A 21,813-nucleotide genomic window follows, 5' to 3' on the forward strand; every position below is an offset into this window, starting at 1 on the left:
ATCAAAGAAATGCAAATCAAGACCACAATGAGGTACCATTTCACACCAGTCAGAATGGCTGCGATCCAAAAGTCTACAAGCAATAAATGCTGGAGAGGGTGTGGAGAAAAGGGAACCCTTTTACACTGTTGGTGGGAATGAAAACTAGTACAGCCACTATGGAAAACAGTGTGGAGATCCATCCTAAAAAACTGCAAATAGAACTGCCTTATGACCCAGCAATCCCACTGCTGGGCATACACACTGAGGAAACCAGAACTGAGAGAGACACGTGTACCCCAATGTTCATTGCAGCACTGTTTATAATAGCCAGGACATGGAAACAACCTAGATGTCCATCAGCAGACAAATGGATAAGAAAGCTGTGGTACATATACACAATGGAGTATTACACAGCCATTAAAAAGAATACATTTGAATCAGTCCTGATAAGATGGATGAAACTGGAGCCGATTATACAGAGTGAAGTAAGCCAGAAAGAAAAACACCAATACAGTATACTAACACATATATATGGAATTTAGCAAGATGGTAATGATAACCCCGTATGCGAGACAGCAAAAGAGACACAGATGTAAAAAACAGACTTTTGGACTCTGTGGGAGAGGGAGAGGGTGGGATGATTTGGGAGAATAGAGTTGAAACATGTATACTATCATGTAAGAAATGAATTGATAGTCTAGGTTTGATACACGATACAGGATGCTTGGGGCTGGTGCACTGGGATGACCAGAGAGATGGTATGGTGAGGGTGGTGGGAGGGGGGTTCAGGTTTGGGAACTCATGTACACCAGTGGTGGATTCATGTCAATGTATGGCAAAACCAATATAGTATTGTAAAGTGAAAAAAAAAAAAGACATATTGAAGGGGGAAAAAAAAAAGCAAAGCCATCATCCCACTGAGTAGGCAATAGGTATCGATTGCACATCAGCTTCTAGAAGTGAAGCACTAATGAGCTGTCATACAAAATAAACCTAGGATGGAATAAGAAACGGAAAATCTAGAATCAAAGAAAATATACAGATGTAAGTCAGGAAAGTGGCAAATAGGAGTCCCTGAATGACAGCTTTGCATATGGTCTAGAAAGAGATGACTCATACAGGAGAACAAGGATAGAGTCCTAATGGACAGAGAAAAAGGGATTTGAGAGAGGAAGTGACACGGCAGGTGTAGAATGGCACATTTGAAAAATATTAAGAAAATATGTGCAGAAAATAATACAAATGAGAAACAGCAAGGAAACAACTAGCTCAAAGAATGAGAAAAGGCTGCAAGAAAAAATTGTAATCAAAGTACTGCAACATGGCTTTGCAAAGGACAGTACCTAGTTACAATGATGTGAAGGTAGAAACTACATTTGGGCCTATAACATACTAGGTGACTTTGATGCAGACACTTCTGCTTCTGGTCTCAGTTTTATCAGCAATGAAATTGGAAAGTGGATCCCTCCTATATCTCTCAGGTTGCCAGGCTTCCCTGGTGGCTCAGCTGGTAAAGAATCTGCCTGCAATGCAGGAGACCTGTGTTCGATTCCTGTGTCAGGAAGATCCCCTGGAGAAGGAAATGGCAACCCAATCCAGTATTCTTGCCTAGAGAATTCCGTGGACAAAAGAGCCTGGCAGGCTACAGTCCGCGGGGTCACAAAGAGCTGGACACGACTGAGCGACTATCACCCAGTCACTCTCAAGCCCTGGCAAGTTTTGAAGGGCAATCATTTTCAGAAGTTAGCTTCTCCCTATAAAGAATGTTTAGCAATGTGTAGTAATATTTCCAAAAAGTGAAAAGAAGACCAAGTTCTTCCAAGAAATCATAATTACAAGGAAATATGATTCACTAGAAAGTTAGGTGATTTTAAAGCTACCTAGGCGAGGTAAAAATCTTTTTCCACTTAGTTAGTACAAATTACTAAGAAAATTGAATGACCCAACAAAAGAATATGTTACAATTACAAATTAAGTATTTAAGTTACAATACATAAATGCCTAATAAAATATGAAAAATATGAGTGAAATCTTTCATAATTAGAGAAATGAAGAGATCAATTATAACATTTTATCTGTGAGATGGGCAAAAATTTCAGTTGTCCGAATCAGTGCTGTCAAGAGAGTAGAAAAAAAGATACTCTCACAGATGATTGGAGAAACTGTTAACTCGGGGATTATTTGTAAATATCTGCTGTAATTTAAAATATACACATCTTTTGACTTTTATAATGTCACTTTTAAGAATTTATCCTATTAGTATATTAGCAAAGTTTACCATAATAGAAGATGTAAATTGATATCCAGTTAAGTAATTCCTGTTTCTAGAAAAATAATAAACAAATGAACCAGGAACCAGTTAGTCACCTCTCTCAGTAAACCACTCATAAGGAGCTGCCCCTGCTGGCTGCTGCTGCTGCTGCTGCTGCTAAGTCGCTTCAGTTGTGTCCGACTCTGTGCAACCCCAGAGGTGGCAGCCCACCAGGCTCCCCCTTCCCTAGGATTCTCCAGGTAAGAACACTGGAGTGGGTTAGCCTTTGTTAATACAGGCGTAGTACTTAGGATGGAGAAGGCAATGGCACCCCACTCCAGTACTCTTGCCTGGAAAATCCCATGGAGGGAGGAGCCTGGTAGGCTGCAGTCCGTGGGGTCGCTAAGAGTCGAAGACTACTAAGCGACTTCACTTTCACTTTCATGCATTGGAGAAGGAAATGGTAACCCACTCCAGTGTTCTTGCCTGGAGAATCCCAGGGATGGGGGAGCCTGGTGGGCTGCCATCTATGGGGTCGCACAGAGTTGGACACGACTGAAGCGACTTAGTAGTAGTAGTAGTAGTAGTAGTAGTAGTAGCAGCAGTAGTACTTAGGAAGCAAGCTCCTAGATGCCACTGATCATCCATTGTTGACTCACTTTCAAGTGGACTGTCAAGGTTGTCAAGTCCTTTCTCAAGACCAGATTTCAGCTTCCTCCGAACATCCTTCCAAGATTTTCAAGAAGAGACGCTGAGGTCCCAGCAAGCAGACCACACAACAGAACAAGTTTCCAAAGTTGAAACATCTTGTCCTGACACCTGGACAGTCATGGGAGGAACAGGAGTGAGAATTACCCACAGGGAAACAGGATCTCGGGTGAGCACCTATCACTCTGACACTCAGCTGTCCTTGAAGATAGACATGGTTCTCTCTTCTCTTACAGACGGGCAGCCCAGGTCAGAAAGCCAGAGAAACTTACTTGCCCAGAGACAAACAACCAGTGGATGAAGGCACTACTACATGAGAAGTCACACTTGACTCCAGGTCAGTTCTCTTTTCTAGAGGTCCTTTACACATGCTGGTTCCTCTGCCTGGAACACCTTCCTCTTCTTTTCATTTAAAACTGAATCATTTCTTACTGCTGACTTTCCAGCTTCAGTAAGACATCATGTCCTCTAGACCTCTCCCCAGAGTCTAGGTTAGGGGGCCCCACTCCACCATCTTGCTGCCTTCATTCACTGTTCAGAGTCCTGGGTACTAGTTAGTGACAACTTGGCTGCCTTTCCCACCAGGCTGTGACTTCCTTAGAGGAGGGACTGTGACTTATTTCATGGTTTAATTCTCAAATAATAGTAAAAAAATAACCTGCACCTAGTACAGTGTTAGTGTTTGTTAGTGAGTTGTACCTGACCTTTGCTGACACCAAGGACAATAGCCTGCCAGGCTCCTCTGTCCATAGGATTCTCCAGGCAAGAATATTGCAGTGGGTTGCCCTGTCCTGCTTCAGGGGAACTTCCTGACCGAGGGATCAAACCATGTCTCTTATGTCCCCTGCATTGGCAAGTGGGTTCTTTACCAAGCACCTAGTATAGTACAAGAAAATAAAGTTAGCTGAATAAAAGTATGAACAAATAAGTGGGCACCACATCATGATGCTGCATTCCTCGTCAATTGAACACGTCTCCTAATTGAATCTATTTCTTAATTTACTCTATTCAAAATATTAGTTAATTCAAGTGGTCCCACCCCTCTGCCTCTTGCCCCCAGAGCATTCTGAAGGGCTTCCCTGGTGTCTCAGTGGTAAAGACTGCAATACAGGAGATTGAACCTAGATTTGATCCGTGGGTTAGGAAGATCCCCTGGTGAAGGAAATGGCAAACCACTCCAGTATTCTTGCCTGGAGAAATCCATGGACAGAGGAGCCTCGTCGGCTACTGGCTATGGGGTCGCAAAGAGCTGAGAAGTACTGAGCAATTACACTTTCACTTTCATCCCTATGCCTCTCATCCCCCAAAACGTCTATAGGCCTCCATATGGAGTGACATTAGAGGGGAAATGCACCAGTCACAGGTTTGAAGAAAAATACTTACAAACTCGTTGCTCCTCTGCGCAGTCTTCTGGAATTCTGCTGGGTGCTGGTGGCCCTTATACTGGTGGTGATGGGGTGGGAGACTGCCCCCTGGAAACAAGCTCTGGTCCAGAGTCATTGAAGGAGACTCCAATGAAAATAACCTCTGTCCAGAATGAACAGAAAGACTTCTAATGCAAAAGTCATCTGGGATGCTTGAATTGGATGACTATGGAGAGGACTTTGTGCCAAGACTAAGAGCAGGTTCTCATGGAGCCTCCAGCTACCAAGTAGTTGGTCATGCAGCTTTGGGGCTGGGGTAAAAACTGAGATGAACTGGAGAATATTCTGGTAGAAGGATCCATAGTGATCATCCGGCTTAATTTTATCAGCATTTGCGAACTCAGACTCACAGAGGGAAAGCAGCCAGCCTGTAAGACATGGACAGAGATGGGGCTAGACGTGTGGCCCATGGCATCAGAGTCAGTGACCAGTGAGGTCATTCTTCCCAAATCTTCTCTTGTGTCTGAATGCTCTCCATAACATCCCTCACAGTGGAACAAGCCACAGAACAAATGTTTGCAATGACAGGTGGCTCAGGACCCATCCTCCCCATCTGCCCACTTCATTGAGTCAATAGAGTGTCTCTTAAGAGTGAATATAGTCTGCCTCCATATATATCCCCATATATGCAGTATTCCTTGGCACTTTTTCCCCAACTCCTCTACTCTCAAGGAAGCGGCCAGAAGTTAAAACACTCAACTTAAGCCAAAGTCCCCAACATATCCCCTGTGTCATCTACTCACTGCCACTCCAAACTCACCTACCTCTTTCTCCATGGCCCTACTGTCTTCCTTCTTTTTCAGAAAAATACCAACATCATGGCTGCCTTGGCCCTCTGCACAGACCATTCCCTCTTTACAGAACCCTCCCCTTGAAGCAAGGGGGAGTTTGTTACTGCCATTCAAGCTCACAGTAAGTCCTGACAACACATTTGTAGACTCACATCACCTCTTCCCTTTGGATGACAACTCCAGGTTCAAATAACCACAATGGAAACATAACAGACATTAAAACCAAGAGAGCTTAGAGTTCAATTTAACCTCCTTGCTGGGAAGCCTGGGGAGCCTATGGTCCTGAGAAGGAGAAGGGCGCATCCAAAGGTACATGTGAATTGAACCCAACTTATTTTCCTCTTCCATTTCATATCTTTTTGGTTTGTTGAAATTTTCTGCTTGGGCAGTAGCTTTTTAAAACAAAAGACTAAATAAAATCATCCAATATGTTTGTTTAAACTGTGGATGCCTGAGCTCCTCCCCAGTTACTTAGGGTCAGGGGCTCCAGGGTGGCTGGACAGAAGTGGAGTTATTCAGAATAGGATGGCTCAGAGGTACTTTTGACCTTGAATTCTAAGAGTTGTGATCCCCACACCATCCTCTAGACCCCACCTATGCCTAGACATGACTGCACAACACCAGGTGCTTATCCTGCGTCACCTTGTGACAATTCAAAGGTAGGTCCTTCAAAGCAACTAGTGTCATCAGCCCTGTTGTTCCCCTAGTATGGAGCAATTAGGGTCATCAGCCCTATTCCTCAGAACAACTAGGGTCATCAGCCCTGTTGTTTCCCCAGTGTTGAGTTTTTGGGAAGGATAGGGCCCCACTCAGGGTGCTGCAGAACCCCCTGTAGGATAGACAGGGTGAGTAGGAGTGGGAAGTGTTAAAAGGTAGAAGAGAAACCCGGTTTTCTGAAGGCTAAAACTAAATCTTCTTTACTATACCTAACTTTCTGACATGGGTAACAGTGAATCAAAGGAAAGACAGCTCTTTATAGGAGTAATTTTGCAGTTATTAAGCAAGAGAGGAATTAAAGTTAAGAAATCCAATATTCATTCATTTTTTTCATTTGTACAAGAGCAATGTCCTTGGTTTCCAGAAAAGGGCACTGTTAATTTAGATACTTGGGTGAAGGTAGGGAAACAGCTAAAAACTTATTATGCTTTTGCTCTGTGGAATATGATTAGAAACGTTCTGGACCCTCGTCATGAGGCTGTTAGACAGCCTATGGGAGAGGCTATAGAGGAGGATGGTAGTGGGTCTCCACCTTCTACGCAGATCATATTTTCTGCCATTGACAAAGAAAAGGAGGGAGACTGTGCTCTACCTCCCGAGGAAGGAGAGGGCTTACAGGACGCTGCGGCCAGGCGCCCTGGTGAGCCCCCTCCCCCTCTACACAAACCTTTAAAAATTTATCCACCACTTTCTGATTTAAGGCGATCACCCCACCTCCACTTGCGCCTCCCAGAACATTGCCTAAGGTTGAAAAAGATAGGGAGAATTTTTTCTTTATCAATCAAAGGAGCTTTTAAAACAGAGCCTACTCCTTGCAGAAAACCCCCTCAGGTGGGCCTTACCCAAGCAAAAAAAAAAAAAAAAAAAAAAGAGAGAGAGAGAGAAGAGAAAAAAAAGAAAAAGAAAAGAAAAATAATCATAATAAAAAGGATTTTACAAATAAAAAGTGTTTCTCTTATGACCAAATGAGGCATTTTTGCTGGCAATGTCCTGCTAAACAGAGAAAACAAGCCATGCCAGTCAACCCCAGGTAGCTCAGGCCTAGACCTCAGTTCCACCACCATAACAATATTAACCCCTGACATGTAGGTTACAGGAGTGGTTGGCCCCTGCCTGAGGACATTCTGGACTTGTGCTAGGGAGTAGCTCGCTTTCTTTTCAAGGAATTTCAGTGGTGTCTGATGTAATAGATTCTGATTATACTGGGGAAATTAAAGTTTTAATCTCGCCACCTACTAAAACTGTGCAAATTAATAAAGGTCAAAGAATAGCACAGCTTTTGCTTTGTACTTTATTATCAGATAGAAAAACCTTGACTTCTCAAGCTAGGGGCCCCAGAAGATTTGGATCTAGTGATCTAGCTTTTGGGGTGCAGGAAATTACCACTTCTAGGCCTTTGAAAGATCTTTTAACTCAAGGAAATAAAATGTCATGGCTGCTACACACAGGAGCAGATGTTTCTTGCATTTCAGGAAAAGACTGGCCCAGCTCCTGGCCCACTCATACTACTGAAAACAAGTTGGTGGGATTAGGAAGAGCCCTTGCAGTAGCTAAAAGTGCAAAAAATTTAAATTGGCAATTTGGGGATACCTGTGGAACTTTCCAGCCTTCTGTGGTTCCTTCACTCCCCTTTACCCTGTGGGGGAGGGACGTGCTGTCTCAAATGGGAGTGTTACTTTTTAGCCTTGATGATAAAGTGACCTCTCAAATGCTACAGATGGGCTATGATCCATCGAAAGGATTAGGTAAACAGCAATCAGGAATAATTGAACCAATTAACCCAACTCCTGTAAGCTATGAACTGGATTGGATTATCCAAATTTATAATGGAAGCCGTTGTTTTTGCTGCCGACCCCATTACATGGAAATCTCAAGACCCACTGTGGGTGGAACAATGGCCTCTGCCTAAAGAAAAATTACTGGCAGCTAAAATGTTAATTTCTGAACAACTGGTGTTGGGATATATTGAGCCCTCCAATAGCCCCTGGAACACTCCTATTTTTGTTATTAAGAAAAAATCTGGTAAATGGCGCCTTTTACAGGATTTGAGAGCAATTAATGCCACCATGGGAGCCTTACAGCCTGGGCTCCCTTCTCCAGTAGCAGTTCCAGAGGGATATAATATAATTGTAATTTATTTACAAGATTACTTTTTTCACTATTCCTTTACGTGCTGAGAATAAAAACCGATTTGCCTTTAGTCTGCCATCAGAAAATCTTAAACAGCCTTATTTAAGGTTTCAATGGAAAGTTTTGCCTCAGGGAATGAAAAATAGCCCTACCTTATGTCAAAAATCTGTCAATGCCGCTTTGGAGCATATTAGAGCTAAATATGAACAAGTATATATGATCCATTACATGGATGATATTTTAATAGCTCATCCTGATAGAGCTCATTTGCAAACTGTACTCCAAAATTTGACCCCCAGGCATTGTCAGCTAAAGGTTTAAAAATTGCCCCAGAGAAAATTCAAATCAATCCACCCATAACCTACTTAGGAAGAGTCGTAAATTCAGGAACAGTGACTCATGCCCCACTGCAACTAAGGAAAGACCGCCTTGTTACTTTAAATGATTATCAGAAACTTTTAGGTGATATTAATTGGATTAGGCCTTATTTAAAAATAATCACAGCTGAACTAAAGCCTCTTTTTAACATTTTATGAGGATATTCTAATCCAACTTCTAAAAGACAATTAACTGCTGAGGCTTGGGAGGCTCTAGGCAAAGTAGACGCAGCTTTATCTGATAGCTATGTAAAAATAATTGATTTAACAGTAACTGGCAATTCCTTTGCCTAGCAACCCGTACTGCACCTGTGGAAGTTTTATGGCAAAATGACCCCCTAGAGTGGGTACATCTTCCCGCCTAAGCTAAAAAAGTAGTGGCTTCTTATCCAGGCTTGATAGCAACGTTGATATTATAAGGGAGGAAACAGAGCCTTGAATTGTTTGGTAAAGAGCCATCAGAAATTGTAATTCCATATAATAAGGAACAGCTTGATGCACTTCTAATGTTTGATGAAGATTGGCAGACTGCTATAGGAAATTATTGTAGTCAAATTTTGCATCATTTACCCTCACATGCTTTGTTAATTCAAAAATTAAAGGAAGGGGAATTTAAGTATGGTTCCCCCCATCAGATTTTACAACATGCTATCTTTGTAATAAATAATTTAAATGATGATTTATCCAGAACGCCTGCAATCCTTCTCATTCATGTCTGGAACAACAAAATGTAAAGCCATTGGTGAAATGGAAGGACCTCCTCTCCGGACAATGGAAGGGTCCTGACCCATTATTAACTAGCAGTCGAGGATACGCTTGTGTTTTTCCACAGAATGCAGACTCTCCAATTTGGGGCCCAGACAGGCTGATTCATCATGTCGCAGCTCCCCAGACATCCGATTCCTCCACTGCCACGACCCCTAAAAAGGAAGAGGCCTCCTCTACCTCCGCTCCCTCCACCAGCATGGGAAACGCTGCTGACTTTGGGACAACTGATATCGGAGATCACGAATGAGCAAGGAATGGATCCGGCCACGAGGCAGATGTCTCAACTTCGCATACAGGATATTGCTCCCCCTGATCCTTTGCCCCGCAAAAAGATGCCAGGTCGCCCTACTCAGGCGACTCAGCAAGCTCCCATACCCACTTGGGGTCAAATTAAAATGCTCTGTCACCAGGCACGGGGAATTGCTTCCTTGCAGGGATCTCCAGTCTCTCCTGAAAAGGTGTTTCTTGCCATACTTGCTTTGCTTTCCTGCCAATGTTGAAACATCCACCCTGTCTCATGATACCTGTAACTGTAACTACTCATTGGTATGATAATTATGGTCTCACTGTGTTAAAACAACTACAAGATTTAATGCGATCACAATGGTTTGTGGGCTTACTAATCTTAGGGAATTCAGCTTTAATAACAATTACTACTGTTACTATTACTATTACTGTTACTGTTACTGTGGCAGTAATATCATTGACTCAACAAGTGCATACTGCCCAATATGATGAAAAATCATATTTTAGGTGTTTGGAATAGCTCAGATATTAGTTTAGACTTAGGGAAACTTCATAATCAGATACAGACCATAGAACACTCTCCATTGGATTTTACTGCCCCTGGAGACTCTGTCTCCTCTTCAAATTCCCTGGATCCACCAGGGCTGGATCCCGGCAAGTGGTGCCCGGAACAGGCTATTCGAAGGTAGGTCCCTCAAAGCAATTAGGGTCATCAGCCTTATTGCTCGGAACAACTAGGGTCATCATCCCTGTTGTTCCCCTAGTATGGAGCAATTAGGGTCATCGGCCCTGTTGTTCCCCTAGTATGGAGCAATTAGGGTCATCAACCCTATTCCTCAGAACAACTAGTGTCATCAGCCCTGTTGTTCCCCTAGTATGGAGCAATTAGGGTCATCAACCCTATTCCTCAGAACAACTAGGGTCATCAGCCCTGTTGTTCCCCCAGTGTTGAGTTTTCGGGAAGGATAGGACCCCACTCAGGGTGCTGCAGAACCCCCTGTAGGATAGACAGGGTGAGTAGGAGTGGGAAGTGTTAAAGGGTTGAAGAGAAACCCGGTTTTCTGAAGGCTAAAACTAAATCTTCTTTACTATACCTAACTTTCTGACATGGGTAACAGTGAATCAAAGGAAAGACAGCTCTTTATAGGAGTAATTTTGCAGTTATTAAGCAAGAGAGGAATTAAAGTTAAGAAATCCAATATTCATTCATTTTTTTCATCTGTACAAGAGCAATGTCCTTGGTTTCCAGAAAAGGGCACTGTTAATTTAGATACCTGTAACTGTAACTACTCATTGGTATGATAATTATGGTCTTGCTGTGTTAAAACAACTACAAGATTTAATGCAATCATGACGGTTTGTGGGCTTACTAATCGTAGGGAATTCAGCTTTAATAACAACAATTACTACTGTTACTGTTACTATTACTGTTACTGTTACCTTGGCAGCAATATCATTGACTCAGCAAGTGCATACTGCCCAATATGATGAAAAATCATATTTTAGGCGTTTGGAATAGCTCAGATATTAGTTTATTTTTTCTTAATTTTATTTTTACTTTATTTTATTTTACAATACTGTATTGGTTTTGCATAGATTGACATGAATCCACCATGGGTGTATACGAGCTCCCAATCCTGAATCCCCTTCCCACCTCCCACCCCATATCACCTCTGGATCATCCCAATGCACCAGCCCCAAGCATCCTGTATCCTGTATCGAACATTGACTGGCACTTCGTTTCTTACATGACAGTATACATGTTTCAATGCCATTCTCCCATATCATCCCACCCTCTTCCTCTCCCTCAGAATCCAAAAGTCCACACTACACGTTTGTGTCTCTTTTGTTCTCTCACATACAGGGTTATCATTACCATCTTTCTAAATTCCATATATATGTGTTAGTATACTGTATTGGTGTTTTTCTTTCTGGCTTACTTCACTCTATATAATCAGCCCCAGTTTCATCCATCTCATTAGAACTGATTCAACTGTATTCTTTTTAATGGCTGAGTAATACTCCATGGTGTATATATACCATATCTTTCTTATCCATTCATCTGCTGATGAACATCTAGGTTGTTTCCATGTCCTGGCTATTATAAACAGTGCTGCAATGAATACTGGGGTACATGTGTCTCTTTCAATTCTGGTTTCCTCGGTGTGTATGCCCAGCAGTGGGATTGCTGGGTCATAAGGCAGTTCTATTTGCAATTTTTTAAGGAATCTCCCCACTGTTTTCCATAGTGGCTGTGCTAGTTTTCATTCCCACCAACAGTGTAAGAGGGTTCCCTTTTCTCCACATCCTCTCCAGCATTTATTGCTTGTAGACTTTTGGATCGCAGCCATTCTGACTGGTGTGAAATGGTACCTCATTGTGGTCTTGATTTGCATTTCTCTGATAATGAGTGATGTTGAGCCTCTTTTCATGTGTTTGTTAGCCATCTGTATGTCTTCTTTGGAGAAATGCCTATTTAGTTCTTTGGCCCATTTTTTGATTGGGTCGTTTATTTTTCTGGAGTTGAGCTGCATAAGTTGCTTGTATATTTTTGAGATTAGTTGTTTCTCAGTTGCTTCATTTGCTATTGTTTTCTCCCATTCAGAAGGCTGTCTTTTCACCTTACTTATAGTTTCTTTTGTTGTGCAGAAGCTTTTAATTTTAATTAGATCCCATTTGTTTATTTTTGCTCTTATTTCCAGTATTCTGGGAGGTGGATCATAGAGGATCCTGCTGGGATTTATGTCAGAGAGTGTTTTGCCTATGTTCTCCTCTAGGAGTTTTATAGTTTCTCATCTTACGTTTAGATCTTTAATCCATTTTGAGTTTATTTTTGTGTGTGGTGTTAGAAAGTGTTCTAGTTTCATTCTTTTACAAGTGGTTGACCAGTTTTCCCAGCACCACTTTTAAAGAGATTGTCTTTACTCTATTGTATATTTTTGCCTCCTTTGTCAAAGATAAGTTGTCCATAGGTGTGTGGATTTATCTCTGGGCTTTCTATTTTGTTCCATTGATCTATATTTCTGTCTTTGTGCCAGTACCATACTGTCTTGATGTCTGTGGCTTTGTAGTAGAGCCTGAAGTCAGGCAAGTTGATTCCTCCAGTTCCGTTCTTCTTTCTCAATATTGCTTTGGCTATTCGAGGTTTTTGTATTTCCATACAAATCTTGAAATTATTTGTTCTAGTTCTGTGAAAAATACTGCTGGTAGCTTGATACGGATTGCATTGAATCTGTAGATTGCTTTGGGTAGTATACTCATTTTCACTATATTGATTCTTCCGATCCATGAACATGGTATATTTCTCCATCTATTAGTGTCCTCTTTGATTTCTTTCATCAGTGTTTTATAGTTTTCTATATATAGGTCTTTAGTTTCTTTAGGTAGGTATATTCCTAAGTATTTTATTAATTTTCTGGTGGAGTCTTCAGGGTTTTCTATGTAGAGGATCATTTCATCTGCAAACAGTGAGAGTTTTACTTCTTCTTTTCCAACTTGGATTCCTTTTATTTCTTTTTCTGCTCTGATTGCTGTGGCAAAAACTTCCAGAACTATGTTGAATAGTAGCGGTGAAAGTGGGCAGCCTTGTCTTGTTCCTGACTTTAGAGGAAATGCTTTCAATTTTTCACCATTGAGGATAATGTTTGCTGTGGGTTTGTCATATATAGCTTTTATTACGTTGAGGTATGTTCCTTCTATGCCTGCTTTCTGGAGAGTTTTTGTCATAAATGGATGTTGAATTTTGTCAAAGGCCTTCTCTGCGTCTATTGAGATAATCATATGGCTTTTATTTTTCAATTTGTTAATGTGGTGAATTACATTGATTGATGTGCGGATATTGAAGAATCCTTGCATCCCTGGGATAAAGCCCACTTGGTCATGGTGTATGATCTTTTTAATGTGTTTCTGGATTCTGATTGCTAGAATTTTGTTAAGGATTTTTGCATCTATGTTCATCAGTGATATTGGCCCACAGTTTTCTTTTTTTGTGGCATCTTTGTCAGGTTTTGGTATTAAGGTGATGGTGGCCTCATAGAATGAGTTTGGAAGTTTACCTTCCTCTGCAATTTTCTGGGAGAGTTTGAGTAGGATAGGTGTTAGCTCTTCTCTAAAGTTTTGGTAGAATTCAGCTGTGAAGCCGTCTGGACCTGGGCTTTTGTTTGCTGGAAGATTTCTGATTACAGTTTCAATTTCCGTGCTTGTGATGGGTCTGTTAATATTTTCTATTTTTTCCTGGTTCAGGTTTGGAAAGTTGTACTTTTCTAAGAATTTGTCCATTTCTTCCAAGTTGTCCATTTTATTGGCATATAATTGCTGATAGTAGTCTCTTATGATCCTTTATATTTCTGTGTCGTCTGTTGTGATCTCTCCATTTTCATTTCTAATTTTATTGATTTGATTTTTCTCTCTTTGTTTCTTGATGTGTCTGGCTAATGGTTTGTCTATTTTATTTATCCTTTCAAAGAACCAGCTTTTGGCTTTGTTGATTTTTCTATGGTCTCTTTTGTTTCTTTTGCATTTATTTCTGCCCTAATTTTTAAGATTTCTTTCCTTCTACTAACCTTGGGGTTCTCCATTTCTTCCTTTTCTAGTTGCTTTAGGTGTAGAGTTAGGTTATTTATTTGACTTTTTTCTTGTTTCTTGAGGTATGCCTGTATTGCTATGAACTTTCCTCTTAGCACTGCTTTTATAGTGTCCCACAGGTTTTAGGTTGTTGTGTTTTCATTTTCATTCTTTTCTATTCATATTTTGATTTCTTTTTTTATTTCTTCTGTGATTTGTTGGTTATTCAGAAGTGTGTTGTTCAGCCTCCATATGTTGGAATTTTTTAAATAGTTTTTCTCCTGTAATTGAGATCTAATCTTAGTGCATTATGGTCAGAAAAGATGCTTGGAATGATTTCGATTCTTTTGAATTTATCAAGGTTAGATTTATGGCCTAGGATGTGATTTATCCTGGAAAAGGTTCCATGAGCACTTGAGAATAAGGTGAAATTCATTGTTTTGGGGTGAAATGTCCTATAGATATCAATTATGTCTAACTGGTCTACTGTATCATTTAAAGTTTGCATTTCTTTGTTAACTTTCTGTTTAGTTGATCTGTCCATACGTGTGATTGGGGTATTGAAGTCTCCCACTATTATTCTGTTATTGTTAATTTCCCCTTTCATGCTTGTTAGCATTTGTCTTACATATTGTGGTGCTCCTATGTTGGGTGCATATATATTTATAATTGTTATATCTTCCTCTTGGGTTGATCCTTTGTTCAATATGTAGTGGCCTTCTTTGTCTCTTTTCACAGCCTTTGTTTTAAAGTCTATTTTATCAGAGATGAGTATTGCTACTCTTGCTTTCTTTTGGTCTCTATTTGCATAGAATATCTTTTTCCAGCCCTTCAGTTTCAGTTTGTATGTGTCCATTGTTTTGAGGTGGGTCTCTTGTAGGCAGCATATATAGGGATCTTGTTTTTGTATCCATTCAGCCAGTCTTTGCCTTTCAGTAGGGGCATTCAACCCATTTATGTTTAAGGTAATTATTGATAAGTATGATCCCGTTGTCATTTACTTTATTGTTTTGAGTTCGGGTTTATATGCCCTTTTGGTGTTTCCTGTCTAAAGAATATCCTTTAGTATTTGTTGGAGAGCTGGTTTGATGGTGCTGAATTCTCTCAGCTTTTGCTTGTCTGTAAAGCTTTTGATTTCTCCTTCATATTTGAATGAGATCCTTGCGGGGTACAGTAATCTGGGCTGTAGGTTATTTTCTTTCATCACTTTAAGTATGTCCTGCCATTCCCTCCTGGCCTGAAGAGTTTCTATGGAAAGATCTGCAGTTATCCTTATGGGAATCCCCTTGTGTGTTATTTGTTGTTTTTCCCTTGCTGCTTTTAATATTTGCTCTTTGTGTTTGGTCTTTGTTAATTTGATTAATATATGTCTTGGGGTTTTCACCTTGGGTTTATCCTGTTTGGAACTCTCTGGGTTTCTTGAACTTGGGTGATTATTTCCTTCCCCATTCTAGGGAAGTTTTCAACAATTATCTCCTCAAATATTTTCTCATGGTTTTTCTTTTTGTCTTCTTCTTCTGGGACTCTTATAAATCAAATGTTGGAGCATTTCATATTGTCCTGGAGGTCTCTGAGACTGCCCTCATTTCTTTTAAGTCATTTTTCTTTTTCCCTCGCTGATTCATTTATTTCTACCATCTATCTTCTATTTCACTAATCCTATCTTCTGCCTCCATTATTCTACTATTTGTTGCCTCCAGAGTGTTTGTGATCTCATTTATTGCATTATTCATTATATATTGACTCTTTTTTATTTCTTCTAGGGCCTTGTGAAACCTTTCTTGCATCTTCTCAACCCTTGTCTCCAGGCTATTCATCTATGATTCCATTTTGATTTCAGTATTTTGGGTCATTTTAACTATCAATATTCGGAATACTTTCTCAGGTAGATTCCCTATCTCTTCCTCTTTGTTTTGGCTTGGTAGGCATTTCTCCTGTCCCTTTACCTGATGGATATTCCTCTGTCTCTTCATCTTGGTTATATTGCTGCATTTGGGGTGGCCTTTCTATATTCTGGAAATTGGTGGTGTTCTCTTTATTATGGAGTTTCCTCACTGTGGGTGGGATTGTATCAGTGGCTTGTCAAGGTTTCTTGATTAGGGAGGCTTGTGTTGGAGTTCAGGTGATGGAGCTGGATTTCTTCTCTCTGGAGTGCTATAAAGTGTCCAGTAATGGGTTATGAGACATCAATGGTTTTGGAGTAATTATGAGCTGCCTGTATATTAACGCTCAAGGGTGTGTTCCTGTGTTGCTGGAGAATTTGCATGGTACGTCTTGCTCTGAAACTTGTTGGCCCTTGGATGGTGCTTGCTTTCAGTGTAGGTATGGAGGCGTTTGATGAGCTCCTGTCGAATAATGTTCCCTGGAGTCAGGATTTCTCTGATGTTCTCAGGATTTGGACTTAAGCCTCCTGTTTCTGGTTTTCAGTTTTATTTTTACAATAGCCTCAGGACTTCTCCATCTATACAGCACTGATGATAAAACATCTAGGTTAAAGATGAAAGGTTTCTCCACATTGAGGGTCACACATAGAGGTTCACTGAGTTACACGGAGAATAGAAGAGGGAGGGGTAGTTAGAGGTGACTGAAATGAGATGAGGTGAGATCAAAAGAGGAGAGAGCAAACTAGCCAGTAATCACTTCCTTATGTGCACTCCACAGTCTGGACCACTCAAAGATGTTCATGGAGTTATACAGGGAAGAGGAGAGGGAGGAAGGAGACAGAGGTGGCCAGGAGGATAAAACAGGGAAATGAAAAGGAGAGAGATCTGGCCAGTAACCAGTTCCCTGAGTGTTCTCCACTGTCTGGAACACACAGAGATTCACAGGGTTGGGTAGAGAAGAGAAGGGGGAGGGAGGAGACAGAGGCCACCTGGTGGAGAAAAAGGAGAGTCCAAAGGAGGAGAGAGTGGTCAAGCCAGTAATCTCACTCTCAGGGAAAATTGGGTACTGAAGATTGGGTTTTTACATGTACAAAATTGACAACAAATACCAAAAAGCAAAGATTAAAAATCTGGTGTAGAGATTGGATTTTCAAAAATACAATATTAAAGAAAAGAAGAAGAAGAGGGAAAAAAGAAAAAACAAAACAAACAAACAAAAAGCCACAAGAATTATTAAAAAACAACAACATCAACCACAAAAAGACTATATACAGCGTTTGCTTTAAAAATAGGGTCTTTTTTTTTTGAAAAGTAATGATAGGTTATAAAAATAATAATTAGAGAAATAGAGTACTTAAAAATTTAAAAGAGTTAAAAAAAGAAAAAAAACAATCACGCAACCACATCAACTCAAAAAAAAAAAAAAAAAAAGAATGACTGTAAAAGTAGTAAGTAGTAAAGGTATATCTGGCCCTTTCTCTGGTGTTGTGGGTTGTGTGGGGTCATTTCCACAGTGGTTCCCTCTGTTTAACTTCCTCTGTTTGCTGGTCTCTTCAGTGTCTGATTTGCGTCCTGACATAGGGAGGGCGGTGGTGGACACACATTTTTTTCTTTTTTTCTAGGCTCACTATTCAGTTGCGCTGTGGGGAGGGGGGGATGCTGCAAACAAATATTACTGCATGTGCTTGCAGTGTCTCATCCACGCTGGGCTTGCCCCTGCTCGCGGCGCACACTGCTCAGGCTCTACGTAGCTCTGCCGGGGAACCGTCTGAGGCCATCCCTAGGCTTCATGCACCTCCCCCGTCTAAGCCGCTCAGGCTCAGCACTCAGGAAGCCTTCAGAGCTTCAGATTTGGTTGGGCCTGCGTTTTGTGCCCTTCCCAGGTCCGAGTAGCTCAGGAGTTTGGTGAGCGCAATCGCTGCAACTTATGGCCTTTCCCTGCTGTTCAGTTTTCTGGGTATACTGCTGGTGTTCCTTCTCAGGCGGATGATGACTGTCCAGAACCCCAAGAAGTCTTAGTTAACAAAGAAGCCTGCTTGCATTTTGGTAGGTAATGTCTTACTTGGGCTGCGATTGCCCCCCTTCCAGCCCTTAAGGCTCTGGCTGCCTGTCACCGGAGGGGGATGGTCTGCAGCCGGCTATTTCTGTTCCATCCTTTGTTCTGTGCACGGTCCTGGTGGTGTCTTTATGTTCGAGCGTTTCGCGTGGTAGCTATTCCACAGTCTGGTTTGCTAGCCCAAGTTAGTTTGCTCTGGCCACATGCGGGGTGTTCCGGCCCGATTCTCAAAAAAGCACTGCAGCCCACGCCTCCCGCAGCCCGATTCTTAAAAAGCACTGCCGGCTGTGCCTCCCGCTCCTCCCTGCCCAGCCCCCACTTGCTAGTGGCGGATGCAGGGGTCTGTGCTGCTTTTCCGCTGGGGGAGTTACTGTTGGGCTTGTAATCTGTTGGTTTTAATTATTTACTTATTTTTCTTTCCTGTTATGTTGCCCTCTGTGCTTCCAAAGCTCGCCACAGACTCGGCTGTGAGAATGTTTCCTGGTGTTTGGAAACCTCTCTTTTTGAGAGTCTCTTCCCGGGACAGGATTCCCTTCCCGGGACGGAGCTCCCTCCCTACCTCCTTTGTCTCTTTTTTCATCTTATTATATTTTTTCCTACCTGTTTTTGAAGCCAATGATCTGCTTTGCTGGGTGCCTGATGTCCTCTGCCAGCATTCAGAAGTTGGTATGTGGAATTTACTCAGTGTTGAAATGTTCTTTTGATGAATTTTTGAGGGAGAAAGTGGTCTCCCTGTCCTATTCCTCCGCCATCTTAGGACCACCCCCAGATATTAGTTTAGACTTAGGGAAACTTCATGATCAGATACAGACCTTGAAACACTCTCGATTGGATTTTACTGCCCCTGGAGCAGCTAATGACTTTCTCCACACTTTTTCTAACTTTATTTCTGGAAAGAACATTCTTTCTACTATTTTCAGTTATTCTGCTGTTGGTGCCTTAATTCTGCTTCTTATAATCATTCTCCCTTGTATTGTCAGGATCCTTCAGCAGAGCATTCAGAAACTCATGACTGAACTACATCTGGCTGTTTTAAGAAATAAAAAAGGGGGAGATGCCGGGAGCCAGCATGAGGAGTCCCGCCCATGGCAAAGGTCATGAGGTTAAGGGGCCCGACAGGCAAAGGTGAGTCTGGCCTTAAGGGAGCCTCGCTGGATCTGCTCATGCATCTGCCCCAAAACCAGAGTCTGCCTGCCTTATGGCATTGTGCTTTTCGCCTAGTCTTCTGACATTATACAGGGGGCTATCCCCCACCACCTCTCTCTGAAAAGGAGTTAACTTAGGACTCCAGTTAATAAATCTCCTGGGCGTGACAATGGTGTTTCAGTCCAAAAACCTCTCTGCTGGCAGACTAGCTTGTGTGACAGGATTGTCCACATTATAGGTAGATGATTGTTTACAACCTCTCAACCATAAACAGCACAGAGAGTTTGGAGTATTTTGAAAGTCTTAATTAGCATAGGGCTTTTCTCATTTTGAGTCAATGACTGCCATCGAGCCTCCATACCCTTAAGCACCTGGGAGTATGTTTTGAGTTAATGAATTTTCTCTTTGTTATAAATCACTGTACTCCTCCTTTTTTGTTGTTGTTATAAACCGTGTATCCTTGCAATGTAAGAATGTAATGTTATCACTATCTTAAGACAAAGCAGATCTTAAGGGAAAAACAAGTTTTCTGATTGACTAACCTTTATCAATAGAGAGTAAGACGGGGCCATAAAATGTTAGTCGGTCTCCAGACCAGAAGATATTGTAAACAAACATAAGACCCTTGTAAGAACAAAGATATGCAAAGAACACTGTCTTTAGATAAGGGTCAGAGCAGCTATTTACATTTATCTCTATGTATAACTAAAGGTATAAAAGCAAACCTGGAAAATAAAGAAACAGATCAGTTCCTGGAAAGACTGGTCTCCTCATGTCGTTCTTTCTCTTCCCTTCTGGCTGAATTCCCATCTGGAGCGTGGATGCCTGCCAAGCCTACTAATTTTGCAGGGGCTTCTAAGATCTGACCAGGGAGGCCTTTGTGTCTCCTCTCCTTCGGGAGAATGGGAAGATGCCTGTGGCCTAGGTAGGTGATGCAAACCTCTTGTCTTGAGGTTTTATTGGTACTCTGCATAAACCAAGTTATTCAGCATCTTTTCTCCACTGATTTTTCCCACTGAGCAATCCTTATTCAATCCCTCTTTGTATCTTTAATTAATACTTAATTAAGCTATTCTTTCCTGATCACTGACTCCGTCTCCCCTTTGAATTCCCTGGATCCACCAGGGCTGGACCCCGGTACTCAGGGAAGGAACTTTCACTCAGATCACATCAAGGCCAGCTGGTCAGTCAGGAGAGTCCTTAGGCTTGAATAACCTGTTTATTCCTTGACCTCTGTTGTTTTAAAAGTTAGTTGTAATGTCTGGTGCATTGGGCATATGTCAATCAGGAACACCAGTCCAGGAAGCAGAGATGGGTGCCCACATGGCATTAGGCTGGGAACAGCAGTAGGAAGCTTCAGGTCACCCACCTGCACCTCAGCAGGGACCTGTAGCCTTATTCTTGATGTGAATGCAGGCAGGGCCTAGCAGTGGTAAAGTTAGAGGTTTGGAGAGCTAATATTCCTCATGCTGACTCTGGTTCCATCGTCAGAGCACAGGGTAAATACCCAATCCTGGGGCAGGGACATGGAGGACCTTATCCAGCACAGCCTTGAACTGGTCAACAGACTCACCTCATAGGCTGTCAGCACCCAGTTCTGCAAATGTCTGAAACCTCTCCTTCCCTGGTAGTGGGCACAGAGCTGAGGGTTGTGCAGAAATCTTGTGCAGAGAATTGTCGCAACTCAGGAGCACAGCCCAACGGACTGAGTGCTACGTAATAACCTCAGACCTGGTGTTGGCCTCAGGCTTCAGCTGCCTCATTGTAAAATGGTGAGACAACTCCATGCTTAGTGGCAAAATGGAAATTGCAATACCCCAACTCTGGGGTGACAATATACAGCCTTGATGTACTCCTTTCCAGTTTGGAACCAATCTGTTGTTCCATGTCTGATTGTAACTGTTGCTTCTTGACCTGAGAAATACAGATTTCTCAGGAGGCAGGTAAGGTGGTCTGGTATTCCCATCTCTTTCAGAATTTCTCACATTTTATTGTGATCCACAGAGTCAAGGGCTTTGGCATAGTCAATAAAGGAGAAGTAAATGATTTTCTGGAACTCTTACTTTTTCAATGATCCAATGGATGTTGGCAATTTGATCTCTGTTTTTTCTGGCTTTTCTAAATCCAGTTTGAACATCTGGAAGTTCAGGGTGTACCTACTGTTGAAGCCTCTCTTGGAGAGTTTAGAGCATTGCTTTGCTAGCATGTGAGATGAGTGTAATTGTGTGGCAGTTTGAAAATTCTTTGACATTGCCTTTTTTGGGGATTGAAATGAAAACTGAACTTTTCCAGTCCTGTGGCCACTGCAGAGTTTTCCAAATTTGCTGGCATATTGAGTGCAGCACTTTCACAGCATCATCTTTTAGGATTTTAAATAGCTCAACTGGAATTCCATCACCTCCACTAGCTTTGTTTGTAATGATGCTTCCTAAGGCGCACTTGACTTCATGTTCCAGGATGTCTGGCTCTAGGTTAGTGATCACACCATCATGGTTATCTGGGTCATGAAGATATTTTTTATATAGCTCTTCCCTGTATTCTTGCCACCTCTTCTTAATATCTTCTGCTTCTGTGAAGTCCATACCGTTTCTGTCCTTTATTGTGCCGATCTTTGCACGAAATGTTCTCTGAGTATCTCTAATTTTCTCAAACATATCTCCAGTCTTTCCCAGTCTATTGTTTCCCCTATTCTTTGGATTGCTCAATTAGGAAGGCTTTCTTATCTCTCCTTGCTATTCTTTAGAACTCTGCATTCAGATGAGTATATCTTT

At 41.6% G+C, this 21,813-nt stretch overlaps 1 long non-coding RNA gene across 2 annotated transcripts; it reads right to left on the reverse strand.

The window, feature by feature from the left end:
* Positions 1 to 2,946: 2,946 nt before the first annotated feature.
* Positions 2,947 to 20,835, reverse strand: LOC120868727. Of its 2 annotated transcripts, XR_005722300.1 has the most exons (3): positions 20,825 to 20,835; positions 18,440 to 18,443; positions 2,947 to 3,052 (listed from the first exon to the last, which is right to left on the reverse strand). It is a non-coding gene; the product is annotated as an uncharacterized LOC120868727 (long non-coding RNA). The 2 variants fall into 2 exon arrangements; XR_005722301.1 differs by lacking the exons at positions 18,440 to 18,443; positions 20,825 to 20,835 and adding an exon at positions 4,325 to 4,353.
* Positions 20,836 to 21,813: the final 978 nt, after the last annotated feature.

The sequence above is a fragment of the Oryx dammah genome, unplaced genomic scaffold, assembly GCF_014754425.2.
Source record: "Oryx dammah isolate SB20612 unplaced genomic scaffold, SCBI_Odam_1.1 HiC_scaffold_10, whole genome shotgun sequence".
Taxonomy (NCBI): Eukaryota; Metazoa; Chordata; class Mammalia; order Artiodactyla; family Bovidae; genus Oryx; species Oryx dammah.